At 42.6% G+C, this 20,475-nt stretch overlaps 1 long non-coding RNA gene across 6 annotated transcripts; it reads right to left on the minus strand.

Moving 5' to 3' along the window:
- Positions 1-1,262: 1,262 nt before the first annotated feature.
- On the minus strand, positions 1,263-5,802 carry LOC119270102. Of its 6 annotated transcripts, none has more exons than XR_005133928.1 (6): positions 5,540-5,802; positions 5,372-5,446; positions 3,082-3,917; positions 2,912-2,983; positions 1,667-1,871; positions 1,263-1,590 (listed from the first exon to the last, which is right to left on the minus strand). It is a non-coding gene; the product is annotated as an uncharacterized LOC119270102 (long non-coding RNA). The 6 variants fall into 6 exon arrangements; XR_005133929.1 differs by having other exon boundaries at positions 1,667-1,938; XR_005133931.1 differs by adding an exon at positions 4,800-4,855 and having other exon boundaries at positions 2,912-3,917.
- Positions 5,803-20,475: the final 14,673 nt, after the last annotated feature.

The following is a 20,475-nucleotide window of genomic DNA, read 5'->3' on the forward strand; positions in this document are numbered from 1 at the left end:
GAACTCCATGTCTTTGGTGTGACAATCTTGGTGCTACATATCTCTCTGCTAATCATGTTTTTCATGCAAGAACTAAGCATATTGAGATTGATTATCACTTTGTTCGAGAAACGGTTGCAAGCAAGGAATTGGAGATCCGGTTTGTTCCTTCAAAAGATCAAGTTGCGGATGGCTTCACAAAGGCCTTGGCTACAGGACCGTTTGAGGAATTCAAGCATAATTTAAACTTGAGAAGCTTAGATTAAGAGAGGGTGTTAAACATCGAAAGTACTAATGTGAGCCCGAGCTGTAGTGCTCTCTTTATCTATACCACATGGCTATCTCGTGATGCACAGCAATAGCAGTGTGGGTCTAGCTCTATTTTTGGATTCTGGATTTTTTATTGTGGCCTTTGGCCCACTAGTCGGAAGGACTTCTGGTTAAGCCGTCAGAAATCCCCGTCACGGATCAGGATACGCTGACGATATGAGTTGGTTCTGCCCAGATTCTGGACAAACGCCGGCACCTACTTCATTAATGCATCCATCAGTTGGAGCTACCAATTTTCATGAACACGCTCCTCCTCTTCATAATGAGAGAATTCCTTATTTTTAACACCGTGTCTAAAATTTATGCCCTATTTGACATTGACAAATAATTTGTTCCCTATCTGACAAGGAGTCTAAATTTTATGCCTTTTATAACACTTATGTTCATTTTAAGCCTAAATGACATCTGAAATGACCATTTTGCCCTCATGTGGTATGTTTGTGTGCGCGTGCCTGTGATGTTGCGTTTGTTTGTGTGCGCGTATGTATGTGCTACTGCTGCATGTGTGTGTGTGTGTGTGCACGCGCGCGCGTGCTGCTGTGTGTGAGTTTGCTACTGCGTGTGTACGTGCATGCTGTTGTGTGCATGCGTGGTGCGTGCAGTGGCGGAGGCAGGAATATTTTTCTGGTGTGGCGGAGTTTATGAAGGAGAAAATCATGTATGATATAATTTTGAAAGAACTTACTACAATACTGGATGTATATTAGTACTTCGCTGTGTGTGTTGCTGCGTGTTGTTGATGCGTGCGTGTGTGCTGCTACCTGTGAGTGTGTTGTGTGTGTGTGTGTGTGCTGCGTGTGTGCGTGCTGCTGTGTGTGTTGTGTGTGCTGCTGCCCTCGCGCTGATGTTGCGTGCGTGTGTTATTGCCCCATACACACATATCACATGAGGGGCAAAAGGATCTTTTCAGTTGTCATTTAGGCTTAAAATAGACGAAAGTGTTATAAAAGGCATAAAATTTAGACTCGTTGTTATATAAGGAAAGTTTTTCAGTGTCAAATAAGGAAACGAAATTTAAGATAGTGTTAAGTAAGGAATTGTTTCCTTCATAATCTCCTCCATCCAGGCGACACCTCACCCAGCAGCTCCACCAGAACCCACTCGAGCCATTGCCAGCAGCTCCACCTCTTCCTAGCCATGTCTGCATCGTCCTCGTCCGTAGGCTATAACGAGATTTTGCCTCTTGTTCCATGCAAGGACTGCAGCGCCCAGATATACACTTGGATTGCTTGGCTGAGATTGTGTCCCTTGATTCACTGATGACTCTGAAGCTGCACCTTCCTGAGATGCACAAGCGATGGGCTTCTGAAGATCAAGAGGTAGATTTCTAAGCTGGCAGGGCTAAGTTCAGACTTACCTACATCGCCAGCAACCCACCCAGCGAGCAGTCTTTGGAGCTGGTGACACTAGATCCAGTGAGAAAGAAACCATTTTGATCCATACGACCTCCTCCTCCAGTTGTTTCGGCGATGCCCTTCGACACGGAAATTTGTACATCTCCCTGGCTTCCATGGCTGCTTTGGCACATCCCCGTGATGAGGGCATGTTGTCCGCTTGTGTCCCTGTCGACGACAAATCATGCAGAATCTTGTTATGTTGTTACTCAGCCCTTCGTACGACGCGTTCTCTCTGAAATATAACATAAATCGTTTTGAACACAATTATTCATTACAGACAATCAGAGTTTTCCAACTTATGTACAGCTTCAAAATTACTTGCTGCATGTCAATTGTTGGAATCCATTTTTTTATGCATGACGTAAGCATCAAGAACTACCAGTCATCTTCTATCCTACAGAAATATTCAAGCCTAATATATTGGGAGTGACTAAACATCAGACGTCTGTTTTTATATTTGTTTCAGGCCATTTTTGTTCCAAACATGGTTTGACAGGTGTCTACACTGAGTACTCGGTCTAAACTCAGTTTAAAAAAAGCATCAATTTCCTTCCTGGGATCAGGTCGACACCGGCCTCTTTGCCTTCGATTGATTAGCGTGTCGTCCTGTACCTAACGGGCCGCCCAGCCAACCCGTTAACACACAAAAAAAAGTCTCACGTCTTCCCTACTTTCCCCTGTCAGTGGGCCATGCTACAGCCCCCGACCTCCCCTGGTATAGTACCCCAGTCCAAGCCTTTCATTTCCACCACTGACCCCGAAAGTTCAGAGAACAAAAATACTGAAAACAGAGAAGATAATCTTAGTAGGTTGAAAAAACATAGATGAAAAAATCTGAAAAAGAAGAAAAGTAAATGTGAATTCCTCCCATTTCTATACAAAAAAGGAGAGCACATGGGTAACACCTACTGCTATGTGCGTCTTATCAAAAAAGAAAAAAAAAAGGACTCAAAACAAAAACTGGAAAACACAAGAACTTGACTGCATCTAAATTCCCATTTCTTTTCAAACAAAATGATGAGTACTAGTGGCAGATTACCCCTGTGGCAACAAAAATGTGAAGATTAAACTCAAAATGAGGTTACTACTTGTACTGCATACTGATAAAAAACACATAGAAAAACTCTAAAAAATAAAACATATAGAAACTGAAAACCTGACAAATAACTTCAATAAAAAACAATGATGGGAGGATTAGATTTTACCGGCATAGCAGACTGAGGACTGGCACAAGGAGCATCCAGCTTCTTTGCCTGAGCTTCCATTTTCCCTGTATGCTGGATTGGATAAAAATATTTTTTATGTTAGTGCGCTGAATTAAAAAAAATGAATATATAGCAGTGTTTTGAGTGCTTCGAGTAAGAGGGGAACTTACTTGGGTCCTTTGATAGTATACTGAATTTCAGATAATTGAAAGTTACTCCCAGCAATGAAATGCTTGGTGCAAAAATTCCAAAAAGAAAAACAAAGCTGAAGAAAACTAAACACACAGCCTCTCCTGTTCCACCCTCCACCAAGTAACTAAAGAACATAGGAAAAACCACATCTGAATGGACAAAAAAAACTAAATACTGACATTAACAAAAAAGAGTCTAATAACTGACCAATGACATAAAATTAAGACTGGATAAACAGATGACTAGCATTTAGAACCTACATCAAAAATGAAAAAGGCAAAAACTATGGTCGTAGCAGAACTGAAATTGCTGGAAAAAATAGATACTAGGAAATACTGATAACCTATGAATCAAGTACCACACGAAATCATAAAAAAAGTTTCAGACTCCATATTACATACTTTTTGACGGTGCATACCACCGCAATAACAAAATAAGAGAAAACAAACATAGTTCGTCAAACTGCGGCGCCACATAGTTAACACACAGCAGAACAAAAGGCGGTGACAACTTTAGCATTGACCCTGATGGTCATCTTAGATCGGGTTGACGACAACCATCATGTGTCAGTTCGTCCAGTGCACTGTTCCTGATGGTGATTAGCACCGCTCTGCCAACCTTTAGGTCGTTCTCCTCCATGAATTCCTACCACACCCATCCTTGTTGAAGGCGATACGACCATCTGCTACTGTCTTATACGCGACAGTGCTTATGATACCTCCCCCAAGGCGTAGCCCAACCATGCCTGCGGTCGGGGTGGTTGTCAGGCTGGAAGCTACCTTAAAAGGTTATTTCTGGTCTTTTTGCCGTCTGTCTAAAAGGAGAAGTAAAAAAAATGTCAGTTGCCAACTCACAAATTATTTTTAATAAAATGAATAGCACAAAAGTAAAATGAATTATGAAGAAACCAGACTGAAGAAACATGACTGATGCCTGATACAAATAACTTAAAACACGCTAACTGATACTAAGAACTAAACCAAGCTGAGAGAAAAAAAGTAAAACCATGCTAAAATATAAAGTATTTTACTGCAAATTATCTGCACTAAACTAAGCCGTCGGGGTGGCTTAGTGCACGCAATAGTTTGAGATGGAACTGAAGAATAATTAAATATACGTAGATGGGTCTGTTATATATGAGCTGCAGTTTGTCATTTGAGCTGCACTAGCTCTGTTATATCTTTCTCACGGCATCCGCATCAGCAATTGTGCTCTTAAAAGAAAACAGGACAGAATCTTATGTCTCAAAAACTGAAGATAATGTCTAAACTGAACCGTGACGAGCTAAATGCTTCTCTTGACAAGTAGTTGTAATAACCTGAAAACTAAACACTGCACACACATACCCTGATCTATAATGATAAATAGTGATCTGAATAAGAAGTTAATGCATGGTTGCCACACTTGAACTGAAGACTGAAGAAAGAAATAGATTACTGAAGAACAATCCACTAAGAAGAAGGCTGGAAATATCATAGGATAGGGCTAAAATAATTTGCACTGGAAGACAAATTCACTCGAAATGAAACACTGAAAAAGAAAGATTAATGATAGAATTAACCGAAGACATTGGCTAAAAAGGACAAGACTGAATAACAGTGGAAAACAGAGAACCCTGAAACTAAAGGCAAGCTAATGAAGAAAAGATTAATGATAGAATGAAAGACTGAACACCATAGGACAAATGAGGACACACCTACAGAAGATTGATGATGAATTTCTTCATTGATCGAAGCAGAGACCTACACAAAACTGAAGGCAAGCTAATTGGGAGACTGGAGAACAAAGAGGAACTGAATATGACTGAAGAAATTTAACGGAATATGACTGAAATTGGAGACTGAACTAAACTGAAGATTCACTATAATTGATAATTGAACTGAAGAGCTCATGGCCGAATGAAGCCCAAGAATAAACAAGCCCGACACGCGCACGGGCAGAGGAATAAATGAGGCACAGCGGTGCACTGTGATTCGTGTCGGATCGGACAGTTACAAAAATCGACCTGAAGCGAATTGAAAGACAGATGACTGAAAATTAGGAAAACTGAATATATTTACTGTCCCTTGCTGATTATATTTGTAGTATTCAATTTCTGTAATACACTACCTCTCTTGCACTTGCACACAATGCGATCATGACAACCACAACTATTTTTCCGCAGTTTATCAAATTTAGTTGTGTCCTCATCTTATAACATACGCCAGAGATTCGTTCTGAAGCATTTTTTCATTTATACGCACTTGTGTGCGAGCCTAAATTTCATACCTTCGTGTCCAGCCAGGGGTCTTTGGATCAATCTGCTCTATGGAGTTTTCAGATGCCTGTGGCTTATGAGTTCTACTGCACACACACCGGCAGCACTAAGATTTAGATCTCCAGAATCTCTAAACCCAAATCGCGGGCGAGAAAGCACAGACATGGATAGATTCGCACCTGTTGAATGGCTGCATCAAGAACTCCATGCGCGCTGGACGAGAGAGTTAGCAACCCTAGGTTTCGCCGCCGAGCCGCCCTCGATAGAACCAGAGCGGCAGCGGGGAGAGGTAGGAGCAAGCTACACCCAGCTACCCATATCGCATTTACTCCAACCCAGTGACGTCGTTACCGGAGACTGATCCACGGATCAGGAATACGCTGACGACCCGAGCGACGGCTCCGACGCCAATTCGCGACGGCCTCGAATGGACATGCCGTTCTGGCCCTCCGTCCAGGAGAATTTCTCCTTTTCTTTTTCTATTCCACCTCGTCTGCTGGGCCCTGCAGCGGTCACGTGTGTTTGGTAAAACGAATCACGACGACATATCGAGTGGGATAGATTCCGAGAGCCTGTGTGCTCGTGATTAATTCCTCCGCGTCCGTTAAACATGAGATATTGTAGGGATATAGTTGACAGTAAGGACTTGTCTTGCGCCATAGATAGAGTCCTTTTCTGTTTAACCTTCTGTCCCTATCTCTCTCTGTAATATCTCTGGTTGGTTGAATTCCAACCGAACCTTTCTGTACTCCTCGCGAGACACCCTCGCTCGATCAATATAACCTGCGGGCTCTCCCTGTTGGAGGGTTGAGACGCTTCCATAACTTTCTACAGGTTTCATGTGTGATTTCCATGCTTGTAGATGTACTCCATCGAGCCCCGGGTGTTCACCCTCTTTCAAGGAAAATAGACTTTTATTGTGGATTGCACATTGATTGCCTTATGCCTATATTTCGCTGAAATAATATGTATACTGTTCTCAGCTTAGTGTCTGTCTTATGCCTATTTTTAAAAAAAACTTTATACCTATGTCAACTCAGTGTCATTTTGAATACGTCGTTAACATATCAATTATTTATTGTATGTCAACTTAATCTAATTAGCTTGCTCTTGCCTTCTTAGTTTGTTTGTATAAATGATCATTGTGATGCTACATATCTTTTTCTTTTGTAACTTTCTAGTCTATGCAGGCTTCCTTGCCTTACTTCCCTTTTTTATGCGGTGATTCTACTCACTATACCCGCACCACTAGTATTTAGTAGCCTATAAAGAAGTTATAGATTAACCAAACTACCAAAGTTAATTATCTTGTTTGATTTTCATGGTCCAACACCGAGAGGAGAAAAATGCAATATCATAGGCATATGAAAAGAATATATCAATATTAATTTGGTATCATAGTTCTTGTTTTCTACAAACTTGGTCAAACTTTGCACTGTTTGACTTCAGAACAAAAATTATGTCTTCTTTTCAGATATCGGAGGGAGTACAATATATTCAGGAATTCATTTCAAATTTGCGAGTGGTGACAAATAAATATAGTTCTAGACTTCTAGTTACATGTTTTCAAAAGAAGTTATTCTCTTCTAGTTACATAATGTTGATCTTGATTTGACATTTTTCTTTATGATGTTAGTGTGTATAGTGTTCCACTTGTTGGACGCAAGATACTGACCAACTAGTTTCACCTCTGAATGCAGAGTCAATGCACAACAGCGAAAGTTGTGCCTCAACATGATTCTCGCTCTTATATTTGTGGATTAATAGTGCTCGTTGAGAAGATCGTCTTCTGCCATGTGTACCAACTCCATTATCTGGTTTTCAGAATTTTGCTTGGATGTTTCAGTGGATAGATGGAGCCATTGAGGTGTCAGTTTGCTGATGTAATCAAGCTATATGCTTGGATGGCTGCTATGGCCTATATACGGCACACCATTTTTTTCTTGAATGACATGAGTATACTAAACCAATGAAGTGGAAGAATTGTTCTGTTAAGCCCATGGACCATAGCATACAGTAGAAGCTTATGGTGTGGCACTTCGCTGCGCCAGTTTCTCGCTGACGCATCACGCATGATCTCAATCAAATACTCCCTCCGTCCTAAAATAAGTGTCACTGATTTAGTACAGATTTGTAACTTTTGTACTAAATCAGGGAGTACAATGTCGGAGAAAAATTAGAACGGCCAAGATGTAGTACATTACAATCGAACTTTCAGTGATCCTGACAAGCATAGGTTGCTGAAACCTGGAACATCTTGCAACTTTCTAGCAGCAGAATGATCCATACATTGTTTTTCTGTATCCTTATTATATGTTTCGCTAACCCCAGTAATAACCCCAGTAAAATAAATCATATGAAATGAATAGACTAACTTACAGTTTTTGCGGCAATGATGGCCGTCCAATTGTAACAGCACTTCTGCTTGGGTAGAACTTAATACCATTCAGATATATAAAAAAGTCACTGTACATCTGGTAGATCAACAATCAATAGGCATATACAAATTCAGCTGATAAATACGAAACAATTTGAAACAGAGAGCGATTTAATTAACTTTGAAACAGAGAACGGTTCAATTAACTTTGGATGGCTGTAGTATTTCTTACACAACACTCATGGCACTTCAGTCCATGCTACAGGATTACACAATATACACTTCTAGCATCAACCGAAGAAGCATGCTATTTGTAATTTTAAGCACTGAAATGAAGTTTTTTTTTATTGAAACTACCAATTTATTTAGATTTTTATACGTGAACGGTGAACTAAAGCTAGAGAAGGCATAATTAATTATTATTTTTTGCGGGAAGAAGGCATAATTAATTATGGCTTTGCTCTAGCTATGCAAGTAAGTTTATTTTTCATAGTGGTGAAATGCCGTACAGATGCTAATTCCCTTGGAAATCAAATGGCTTCTTGTCTCTTCCAATTGGGAGTGAACGGAAAATGTGAAAGTATTAGCACGTGAAACTGCACCAGATAATCCTGCAAGACAAACAACATAACTAACCAGCCTAAGCAGTCGAACAAAAAACAGTTCTCTTTTGTTATACATCAGACACTTTTCCGAAGAAGTGATACTTCATCATACATATAGATCAGACGTGTCCATCGAAATATGTACTAAATAGAAAAAATGACAAATTAGTGCACAGTTTAATATATATGTTCCATCTGTTCACTGCGACTAAAACCTGATCGTAAGGTTCAGGTTGTTTTATTTAAGTTTGTTGTAGATGGTCATACATATAATAGGTTGAAATACACGGTGAATTTGTTTGTGATGTACTTTTACCTCGTTTGATGCAATGATCTCACCTAGAGGCGCTGATGTTTACTTCTAATGTCCTCAAAACTTGTACTAGGTCAACATGAACCAATTATAGTACTAGCTGATGCGATATATGCTGCCCGGATAGCTAAAGTGGGCAGCGTCTGAAGACGGTAACTTTGCAGGTGTGGAGCTTTCAGCTGACGAGGTAGCTTTTGTTTCAAGTTATACTTGCTTATGACAATTGGTGCAGATGAACCTTTTGAGCTCTTTGTTGTGTTATGCCAAACATGTCCCTGTGAATCATTTCTGTGCATGCCACTCTTACCATCATTAGTGTTTCCCTCTGAAGTTTCACTTATTCCTTTTTCAGAACCTGTCTTGGCCCAGGGCCTTTGGAACTTCCAGAGGTGTCAAAAGGAAGAACGTCGCTGTTCCTTTAGGTGAAAAAAGACGACACCGTAACAAAGCAGCAGAAAAATAATAACACGACACGGTGGCATGCCACTGTGTAGGGTTTCTTTCTGTTCGGTCGAGTATAAGCTCACTGCTGATTTTGTTCTTCTGTTGGTTTCCTTTGGTTTAAATGAGCATGAGAGATGTTCTTGGCTGTCACTGCCTTGTTTCTGTTGAAACCGACTCTGGCTGTGAGTCGTTAGTTCTTGGCTGTCTAGTGCCTTCAGCTCTCTATCCATTGTACAAGAACTTGTCAGCTTGCAAATGTGTTAAGATCAATGCTGGCCTACTTCATCAACAGTGATCATTCATGCGTTTTTATTTTTCAGGTTGTTGAGAGGTACTGCCGAAACGTTCAAACAGTGGCGGCTCCAGGAAATGAAGGCTGGGTATTCACCCTTTTTTTTTTGCTCTAAACATAGTATATGAACCAAACAACAGACCACAAGCAATATATGAACAAAACAACACTAGGATAGTGGCAGTAGCAATATTTCAATGTATCAGACCATAACAACATGAATACATAAGTACCTTTTGATTGATAAAGTGATGATATCCTTCTTACAATATAACTTTGCGGTCGCCTTTCTGGAAGAGATTGATGACATCTTCATCCTTCACTTGATTGAAAAATTCTCTCTCAACAAATGTAACCAAACAATTGTTCAAATATTCATCACCCATTTTGTTCCTTAACTTATTCTTCACATAGCTCATTAAAGAGAATACCCTTTCAACACTAGCAGTAGCTACTGGGAGAATCAATACCAACTTAAGAAGCTTGTAAACAATATGATATAGTTCATGCTTGTTTGTCTCAACAAGCATAACTGAAAGCTGACACAGATTTTTCAGGTTTTGAAACCTTTCATCTCTATGCACATTAATAACATACATGTTTAGTTGCCATGAAAGTCTTGCCAGTTCATCACTTGTAAAATCAGAAGCATAAAACTTTGTAGCAAGCCTAACCAACTTCTCTTGTGCCAAGCAGCAAATAGATGAAGTGGACAAAATGCTGCCATGCAAGAAAGTAGCTCCGTCGATAAAAGCTAAACCAAACAGGGCCTTAGTAGTCTCTTGTGCACAACATTTGATCACCTCTTGTTGTATATCATGGTGAGTCATCTTGCAGTTCTGTGGAGCATTCTTGAGAACAACCCTGTCAACCTCTTCAAAATTTCCTGCTAGCCAATTTAGAAGCTCAAGGAAATTTCCTTTATTTAGCGAGTCTTCACTTTCATCATGCCCCCTAAATGCCAAGCCTTGGCTCAATAGAAATCTCACACAGACGGCGGCGCAGGAGAGGGCCGGCCGGACCTGGGCGCTGGAGCAGTGTCGCCGCTGCCTTCAGGCTTCAGTGCTCGAAGAGGGGAAAGGGGATCGATTTGGGATTGGGGAGGGAGACGAGCAGTGGCTGCAGACGAGTCGCGCGCCTAACCAGACGCCCGCTCGGCCGTGTCTCGCTTCGTGCGTTTTTTTTTGAGGGATAAGCTAAGCTTTATTGATGTAGTGGGATACAATTCGGATCGTGGGGATTGGCCAACCAAACGTGGCGTCCCGGACCGAGAGTAAGAGAGTGCTTAGCTAAACTATGGGCCTCACCATTGACGGCTCGCCCCTCAAAAATAAAATTACAATGAAAACTAGTGTTGGGTTTCGTAGTAATTTCAAAAAAAATTCCTACGCTCACGCAAGATCATGGTGATGCATATCAACGAGAGGGGAGAGTGTGATCTACGTACCCTTGTAGATCGACAATGGAAGCGTTTGGTTGATGTAGTCATACGTCTCCACGGCCCGGCCGATCAAGCACCGAAACTACGGCACCTCCGAGTTCTAGCACACGTTCAGCTCGATGACGATCCCCGGACTCTGATCCAGCAAAGTGTCGGGGAAGAGTTCCGTCAGCACGACGGCGTGGTGACGATCTTGATGTACTACCGCAGCAGGGCTTCGCCTAAGCACCGCTACAATATTATCGAGGACTATGATGGAAGGGGGCACCGCACACGGCTAAGAATATGATCACGTGGATCAACTTATGTTTCTCTGGGGTGCCCCTGCCTCCGTATATAAAGGCTCAAGGGGGGGTGCGGCCGGCCTAGGAGAGGCGCGCCAGGAGGAGTCCTACTCCCTCTGGGAGTAGGATTCCCCCCCCCCCCCAATCCTAGTTGGAATAGGATTCGCGGAGGGGGGAAAAGAGAGAGGGGGGCCGGCCCCCTCTCCTTGTCCTATTCGGACCAAGGGAGGGGAGGGGCGCGCGGCCCATATTGGGCTGCCCCTTCTCTTTTCCACTAAGGCCCACTTAGGCCCATATAGCTCCCGGGGGGGTCCGGTAACCTCCCGGTACTCCGGTAAAATCCCGATTTCACCCGGAACACTTCCGATATCCAAACATAGGCTTCCAATATATCAATCTTTATGTCTCGACCATTTCGAGACTCCTCGCCATGTCCGTGATCACATCCGGGACTCCGAACAACCTTCGGTACATCAAAATGTATAAACTCGTAATATAACTGTCATCGTAACCTTAAGCGTGCGGACCCTACGGGTTCGAGAACAATGTAGACATGACCGAGACTCGTCTCCGGTCAATAACCAATAGCGGAACCTGGATACTCATATTGGCTCCTACATATGCTACGAAGATCTTTTATCGGTCAGACCGCATAACAACATACGTTGTTCCCTTTGTCATCGGTATGTTACTTGCCCGAGATTCGATCGTCGGTATCCCATACCTAGTTCAATCTCGTTACCGGCAAGTCTCTTTACTCGTTCTGTAATACATCATCCCGCAACTAACTCATTAGTTGCAATGCTTGCAAGGCTTAAGTGATGTGCATTACCGAGAGGGCCCAGAGATACCTCTCCGACAATCGGAGTGACAAGTCCTAATCTCGAAATACGCCAACCCAACATGTACCTTTGGAGACACCTGTAGAGCTCCTTTATAATCACCCAGTTACGTTGTGACGTTTGGTAGCACACAAAGTGTTCCTCTGGCAAACGGGAGTTGCATAATCTCATAGTCATAGGAACATGTATAAGTCATGAAGAAAGCAATAGCAACATACTAAACGATCAGGTGCTAAGCTAATGGAATGGGTCATGTCAATCAGATCATTCAACTAATGATGTGATCATGTTAATCAAATGACAACTCTTTGTCCATGGTTAGGAAACATAACCATCTTTGATCAACAAGCTAGTCTAGTAGAGGCATACTAGTGACACTCTGTTTGTCTATGTATTCACACATGTATTATGTTTCCGGTTAATACAATTCTAGCATGAATAATAAACTTTTATCATGATATAAGGAAATAAATAATAACTTTATTATTGCCTCTAGGGCATATTTCCTTCAGTCTCCCACTTGCACTAGAGTCAATAATCTAGATTACACAGTAATGATTCTAACACCCATGGAGCCTTGGTGCTGATCATGTTTTGCTCGTGGAAGAGGCTTAGTCAACGGGTCTGCAACATTCAAATCTGTATGTATCTTGCAAATCTTTATGTCTCCCACCTGGACTAGATCCCGGATGGAATTGAAGTGTCTCTTGATGTGCTTGGTTCTCTTGTGAAATTTGGATTCCTTCGCCAAGGCAATTGCACCAGTATTGTCACAAAAGATTTTCATTGGACCCGATGCACTAGGTACGACACCTAGATCGGATATGAACTCCTTCATCCAGACTCCTTCATTTGCTGCTTCCGAAGCAGCTATGTATTCCGCTTCACAAGTAGATCCCGTCATGATGCTTTGTTTAGAACTGCACCAACTGACAGCTCCACCGTTTAATGTAAACACGTATCCGGTTTGTGATTTAGAATCATCCGGATCAGTGTCAAAGCTTGCATCAACGTAACCGTTTGCGATGAGCTCTTTGTCACCTCCATATACGAGAAACATATCCTTAGTCCTTTTCAGGTACTTCAGGATGTTCTTGACCGCTGTCCAGTGATCCACTCCTGAATTACTTTGGTACCTCCCTGCTAGACTTATAGCAAGGCACACATCAGGTCTGGTACACAGCATTGCATACATGATAGAGCCTATGGCTGAAGCATAGGGAACATCTTTCATCTTCTCTCTATCTTCTGCAGTGGTCGGGCATTGAGTCCGACTCAACTTCACACCTTGTAACACAGGCAAGAACCCTTTCTTTGCTTAATCCATTTTGAACTTCTTCAAAATATTGTCAAGGTATGTGCTTTGTGAAAGTCCAATTAAACGTCTTGATCTATCTCTATAGATCTTTATGCCTAATATGTAAGCAGCTTCACCGAGGTCTTTCATTGAAAAACTCTTATTCAAATATCCCTGTATGCTATCCAGAAATTCTATATCATTTCCAATCAGTAATATGTCATCCACATATAATATCAGAAATGCTACAGAGCTCTCACTCACTTTCTTGTAAATACAGGCTTCTCCAAAAGTCTGTATAAAACCAAATGCTTTAATCACACTATCAAAGCGTTTATTCCAACTCCGAGAGGCTTGCACCAGTCCATAAATGGATCGTTGGAGCTTGCACACTTTGTTAGCTCCCTTTGGATCGACAAAACCTTCCGGTTGCATCATATACAACTCTTCTTCCAGAAATCCATTCAGGAATGCAGTTTTGACATCCATCTGCCAAATTTCATAATCATAAAATGCGGCAATTGCTAACATGATTCGGACAGACTTAAGCATCGCTACGGGTGAGAAGGTCTCATCGTAGTCAATCCCTAGAACTTGCCGAAACCCTTTTGCGACAAGTCGAGCTTTGTAGACAGTAATATTACCGTCGGCGTCGGTCTTCTTCTTGAAGATCCATTTATTCTCAATTGCTTGCCGATCATTGGGCAAGTCAACCAAAGTCCACACTTTGTTCTCATACATGGATCCCATCTCAGATTTCATGGCTTCAAGCCATTTTGCGGAATCTGGGCTCACCATTGCTTCTTCATAGTTCGTAGGTTCATCATGGTCTAGTAGCATGACTTCCAGAACAGGATTACCGCACCATTCTGGTGCGGATCTTACTCTGGTTGATCTACGAGGTTCAGTAGTATCTTGTTCTGAAGTTTCATGATCATTATCATTAGCTTCCTCACTAATTGGTGTAGGTGTCACAGAAACAGTTTTCTGTGATGCACTACTTTCCAATAAGGGAGCGGGTACAGTTACCTCGTCAAGTTCTACTTTCCTCCCACTCACTTCTTTCGAGAGAAACTCCTTCTCTAGAAAGTTTCCGAACTTAGCAACAAAAGTCTTGCCTTCGGATCTGTGATAGAAGGTGTATCCAACAGTCTCCTTTGGATATCCTATGAAGACACATTTCTTCGATTTGGGTTCGAGCTTATCAGGTTGAAGCTTTTTCACATAAGCATCGCAGCCCCAAACTTTCAGAAACGACAACTTTGGTTTCTTGCCAAACCATAGTTCATAAGGCGTCGTCTCAACGGATTTTGATGGTGCCCTATTTAACGTGAATGCGGCCGTCTCCAAAGCATAACCCCAAAACAATAGCGGTAAATCAGTAAGAGACATCATAGATCGCACCATATCTAGTAAAGTACGATTACGACGTTCGGACACACCATTACGCTGTGGTGTTCCGGGTGGCGTGAGTTGCGAAACTATTCCGCATTGTTTCAAATGTACACCAAACTCGTAACTCAAATATTCTCCTCCACGATCAGATCGTAGAAACTTTATTTTCTTGTTACGATGATTTTCAACTTCACTCTGAAATTCTTTGAACTTTTCAAATGTCTCAGACTTATGTTTCATTAAGTAGATATACCCATATCTGCTTAAGTCATCTGTGAAGGTGAGAAAATAACGATATCCGCCACGAGCCTCAATATTCATCGGACCACATACATCTGTATGTATGATTTCCAACAAATCTGTTGCTCTCTCCATAGTACCGGAGAACGGTGTTTTAGTCATCTTGCCCATGAGGCATGGTTCGCAAGTACCAAGTGATTCATAATCAAGTGGTTCCAAAAGTCCATCAGTATGGAGTTTCTTCATGCGCTTTACACCGATATGACCTAAACGGCAGTGCCACAAATAAGTTGCACTATCATTATCAACTCTGCATCTTTTGGTTTCAACATTATGAATATGTGTGTTACTACTATCGAGATTCAATAAGAATAGACCACTCTTCAAGGGTGCATGACCATAAAAGATATTACTCATATAAATAGAACAACCATTATTCTCTGATTTAAATGAATAACCGTCTCGCATCAAACAAGATCCAGATATAATGTTCATGCCTAACGCTGGCACAAAATAACAATTATTTAGGTCTAATATTAATCCCGAAGGTAGATGTAGAGGTAGCGTGCCGACAGCGATCACATCGACTTTGGAATTGTTTCCCACGCGCATCGTCACCTCGTCCTTAGCCAATCTTCGCTTAATCCGTAGTCCTTGTTTCGAGTTGCAAATATTAGCAACAGAACCAGTATCAAATACCCAGGTACTACTGCGAGCATTAGTAAGGTACACATCAATAACATGTATATCACATATACCTTTGTTCACCTTGCCATCCTTCTTATCCGCCAAATACTTGGGGCAGTTCCGCTTCCAGTGACCAGTCTGCTTGCAGTAGAAGCACTCAGTTTCAGGCTTAGGTCCAGACTTGGGTTTCTTCTCTTGAGCAGCAACTTGCTTGCTGTTCTTCTTGAAGTTCCCCTTCTTCTTCCCTTTGCCCTTTTTCTTGAAACTAGTGGTCTTGTTGACCATCAACACTTGATGCTCCTTTTTGATTTCTACCTCCGCAGCTTTCAGCATTGCGAAGAGCTCGGGAATAGTCTTATTCATCCCTTGCATATTATAGTTCATCACGAAGCTCTTGTAGCTTGGTGGAAGTGATTGGAGAATTCTGTCAATGACGCAATCATCTGGAAGATTAACTCCCATCTGAATCAAGTGATTATTATACCCAGACATTTTGAGTATATGCTCACTGACAGAACTGTTCTCCTCCATCTTGCAGCTATAGAACTTATTGGAGACTTCATATCTCTCAATCCGGGCATTTGCTTGAAATATTAACTTCAACTCCTGAAACATCTCATATGCTCCATGACGTTCAAAACATCATTGAAGTCCCGGTTCTAAGCCGTAAAGCATGGCACACTGAACTATCGAGTAGTCATCAGCTTTGCTCTGCCAGACGTTCACAACATCTGGTGTTGCTCCAGCAGCAGGCCTGGCACCCAGCGGTGCTTCCAGGACGTAATTCTTCTGTGCAGCAATGAGGATAATCCTCAAGTTACGGACCCAGTCCGTGTAATTGCTACCATCATCTTTCAACTTTGCTTTCTCAAGGAACGCATTAAAATTCAACGGAACAACAGCACGGGCCATTTATCTACAAGCATACATAAACAAGCAAGATACTATGAGGTACTAAGTTCATGATAAATTTAGGTTCAATTAATCATATTACTTAAAGAACTCCCACTTAGATAGATATCCCTCTAATCCTCTAAGTGATTACGTGATCCAAATCAACTAAACCATGTCCGATCATCACGTGAGATGGAGTAGTTTCATTGGTGAACATCATTATGTTGATCATATCTACTATATGATTCACGCTCGACCTTTCGGTCTCCGTGTTCCGAGGCCATATCTGTATATGCTTTGGCTCGTCAAGTATAACCTGAGTATTCCGCGTGTGCAACTGTTTTGCACCCGTTATATTTGAACGTAGAGCCTATCACACCCGATCATCACGTGGTGTCTCAGCACGAAGAACTTTCGCAACGGTGCATACTCAGGGAGAACACTTCTTGATAATTTAGTGAGAGATCATCTTATAATGCTACCGTCAATCAAAGCAAGATAAGATGCATAAAACATAAACATCACATGCAATCAATATAAGTGATATGATATGGCCATCATCATCTTGTGCTTATGATCTCCATCTTCGAAGCACCGTCATGATCACCATCGTCACCGGCGCGACACCTTGATCTCCATCGTAGCATCGTTATCGTCTCGCCAATCTTATGCTTCCACGACTATCGCTACCGCTTAGTGATAAAGTAAAGCATTACAGCGCGATTGCATTGCATACAATAAAGCGACAACCATATGGCTCCTGCCAGTTGCCGATAACTCGGTTACAAAACATGATCATCTCATACAATAAAATTTAGCATCATGTCTTGACCATATCACATCACAACATGCCCTGCAAAAACAAGTTAGACGTCCTCTACTTTGTTGTTGCATGTTTTACGTGGCTGCTATGGGCTTAAGCAAGAACCAATCTTACCTACGCATCAAAACCACAACGATAGTTTGTCAAGTTGGTGTTGTTTTAACCTTCGCAAGGACCGGGCGTAGCCACACTCAGTTCAACTAAAGTTGGAGAAATTGTCACCCGCAAGCCACCTATGTGCAAAGCACGTCGGGAGAACCGGTCTCGCGTAAGCGTACGCGTAATGTCGGTCCGGGCCGCTTCGTCCAACAATACCGCCGAACCAAAGTATGACATGCTGGTAAGCAGTATGACTTATATCGCCCACAACTCACTTGTGTTCTACTCGTGCATATAACATCAACATATAAAACCTAGGCTCGGATGCCACTGTTGGGTTTCATAGTAATTTCAAAAAAATTCCTACGCTCACGCAAGATCATGGTGATGCATATCAACGAGAGGGGAGAGTGTGATCTACGTACCCTTGTAGATCGACAACGGAAGCGTTTGGTTGATGTAGTCATACGTCTCCACGGCCCGACCGACCAAGCACCGAAACTACGGCACCTCCGAGTTCTAGCACACGTTCAGCTCGATGACGATCCCCGAACTCCGATCCAGCAAAGTGTCGGGGAAGAGTTCCGTCAGCACGACGGCGTGGTGACGATCTTGATGTACTACCGCAGCAGGGCTTCGCCTAAGCACCGCTACAATATTATCGAGGACTATGGTGGAAGGGGGCACCGCACACGGCTAAGAATATGATCACGTGGATCAACTTGTGTTTCTCCGGGGTGCCCCTGCCTCCGTATATAAAGGCTCAAGGGGGGGTGCGGCCGGCCTAGGAGAGGCGCGCCAGGAGGAGTCCTACTCCCTCTGGGAGTAGGATTCCCCCCCCCCCCAATCCTAGTTGGAATAGGATTCGCGGAGGGGGGAAAAGAGAGAGGGGGGCCGGCCCCCTCTCCTTGTCCTATTCGGACCAAGGGAGGGGAGGGGCGCGCGGCCCATCTTGGGCTGCCCCTTCTCTTTTCCACTAAGGCCCACTTAGGCCCATATAGCTCCCGGGGGGTTCCGGTAACCTCCCGGTACTCCGGTAAAATCCCGATTTCACCCGGAACACTTCCGATATCCAAACATAGGCTTCCAGTATATCAATATTTATGTCTCGACCATTTCGAGACTCCTCGTCATGTCCGTGATCACATCCGGGACTCCGAACAACCTTCGGTACATCAAAATGTATAAACTCATAATATAACTGTCATCGTAACCTTAAGCGTGCGGACCCTACGGGTTCGAGAACAATGTAGACATGACCGAGACTCGTCTCCGGTTAATAACCAATAGCGGAACCTGGATGCTCATATTGGCTCCTACATATTCTACAAAGATCTTTTATCGGTCAGACCGCATAACAACATACGTTGTTCCCTTTGTCATCGGTATGTTACTTGCCCGAGATTCGATCATCGGTATCCCATACCTAGTTCAATCTCGTTACCGGCAAGTCTCTTTACTCGTTCTGTAATACATCATCCCGCAACTAACTCATTAGTTGCAATGCTTGCAAGGCTTAAGTGATGTGCATTACCGAGAGGGCCCAGAGATACCTCTCCGACAATCGGAGTGACAAATCCTAATCTCGAAATACGCCAACCCAACATGTACCTTTGGAGACACCTGTAGAGCTCCTTTATAATCACCCAGTTACGTTGTGATGTTTGGTAGCACACAAAGTGTTCCTCTGGCAAACGGGAGTTGCATAATCTCATAGTCATAGGAACATGTATAAGTCATGAAGAAAGCAATAGCAACATACTAAACGATCGGGTGCTAAGCTAATGGAATGGGTCATGTCAATCAGATCATTCAACTAATGATGTGATCATGTTAATCAAATGACAACTCTTTGTCCATGGTTAGGAAACATAACCATCTTTGATCAACAAGCTAGTCTAGTAGAGGCATACTAGTGACACTCTGTTTGTCTATGTATTCACACATGTATTATGTTTCCGGTTAATACAATTCTAGCATGAATAATAAACTTTTATCATGATAAAAGGAAATAAATAATAACTTTATTATTGCCTCTAGGGCATATTTCCTTCAACTAGTAGATCGAAGTTTTATCTCTGTGATGACGGATCCGTAGTGCCCCTGGTTTCCATTTATAATGTCATCAACAACTTGCTTGCAGTCCGAGGAAATAATAAGATCATGCACAAGAAGATCCTCCGCGAACGCCAACGCTTCTCTGACGCAATTGCCTCAAGAGTGGCTGGATCAATCTGTCCATCAATGACCAGGGAGGAACTCCCTAGATAGTTGCTCGCATCATCTCGGCAGATAGCAACGGCCGAGCCGCCCCGGTTTCGATAGACCGCTCCATCAGTGTGTATCTTGGCATACCCCTGCGGGGGAGCTTTTGGTCTTGCATGTGCCTTCCTCATCTCCCAAGGGGCTGGCTGCAAAGTTGTCTGCTTTCCATCCTGTAGAAGATCGAGCTCGGCAATGAACCGCTCAATGAACGAGTGTGTGGAAAGTGGACTCTGGATAATACCTTCGCTTCGTGCGTGGCTGCCGCTGTTGCAGTTTGGGCTGCAATTGAGTCATGGGCCAAATCATCACCGTATAATACATGTAGTATATTTTTTTACACGAGAATCTTGGGTATTCCAGGGAAGTTCCAGGAATACCCCCAGCGCCGCCGATGCGTTCAAACCACCAAAACGTCTCATATTTAGGAACAAAGGATGTTGATTGGTGCGACTGGGGGTAGAAGGGTGACATGCTTGCTGCCTTCAGGAAATGCCTTTGAAGTATTTTATGGTACTCCCTCCGTCCCATAATGTAAGATGCTTTTTTTGACACTACACTACACTAGGGACAGAGGGAGTAGTTATTATTTATTAAGGGGTTGCATTTTCTTAACGCATAACATGACCATAGAGACAAGGTGTTGCGTTTTGCAGGTGTCATATATTGGGACTCAAGAGGAAAGGCCAAGGACCAGGGCCATGCTGCCTTTGATCTTTGCTAGAAGAATTGTGCTATTTTTTGGCCAAGGAAAGCTCAAGAAAAAGAATCAATGTTAAACTTGTTTGAATATTAGTTACCCTACTGGGTTCTTTTGCCT

Source organism: Triticum dicoccoides, chromosome 1A (assembly GCF_002162155.2).
Source record: "Triticum dicoccoides isolate Atlit2015 ecotype Zavitan chromosome 1A, WEW_v2.0, whole genome shotgun sequence".
In the NCBI taxonomy this organism is placed as follows: domain Eukaryota; kingdom Viridiplantae; phylum Streptophyta; class Magnoliopsida; order Poales; family Poaceae; genus Triticum; species Triticum dicoccoides.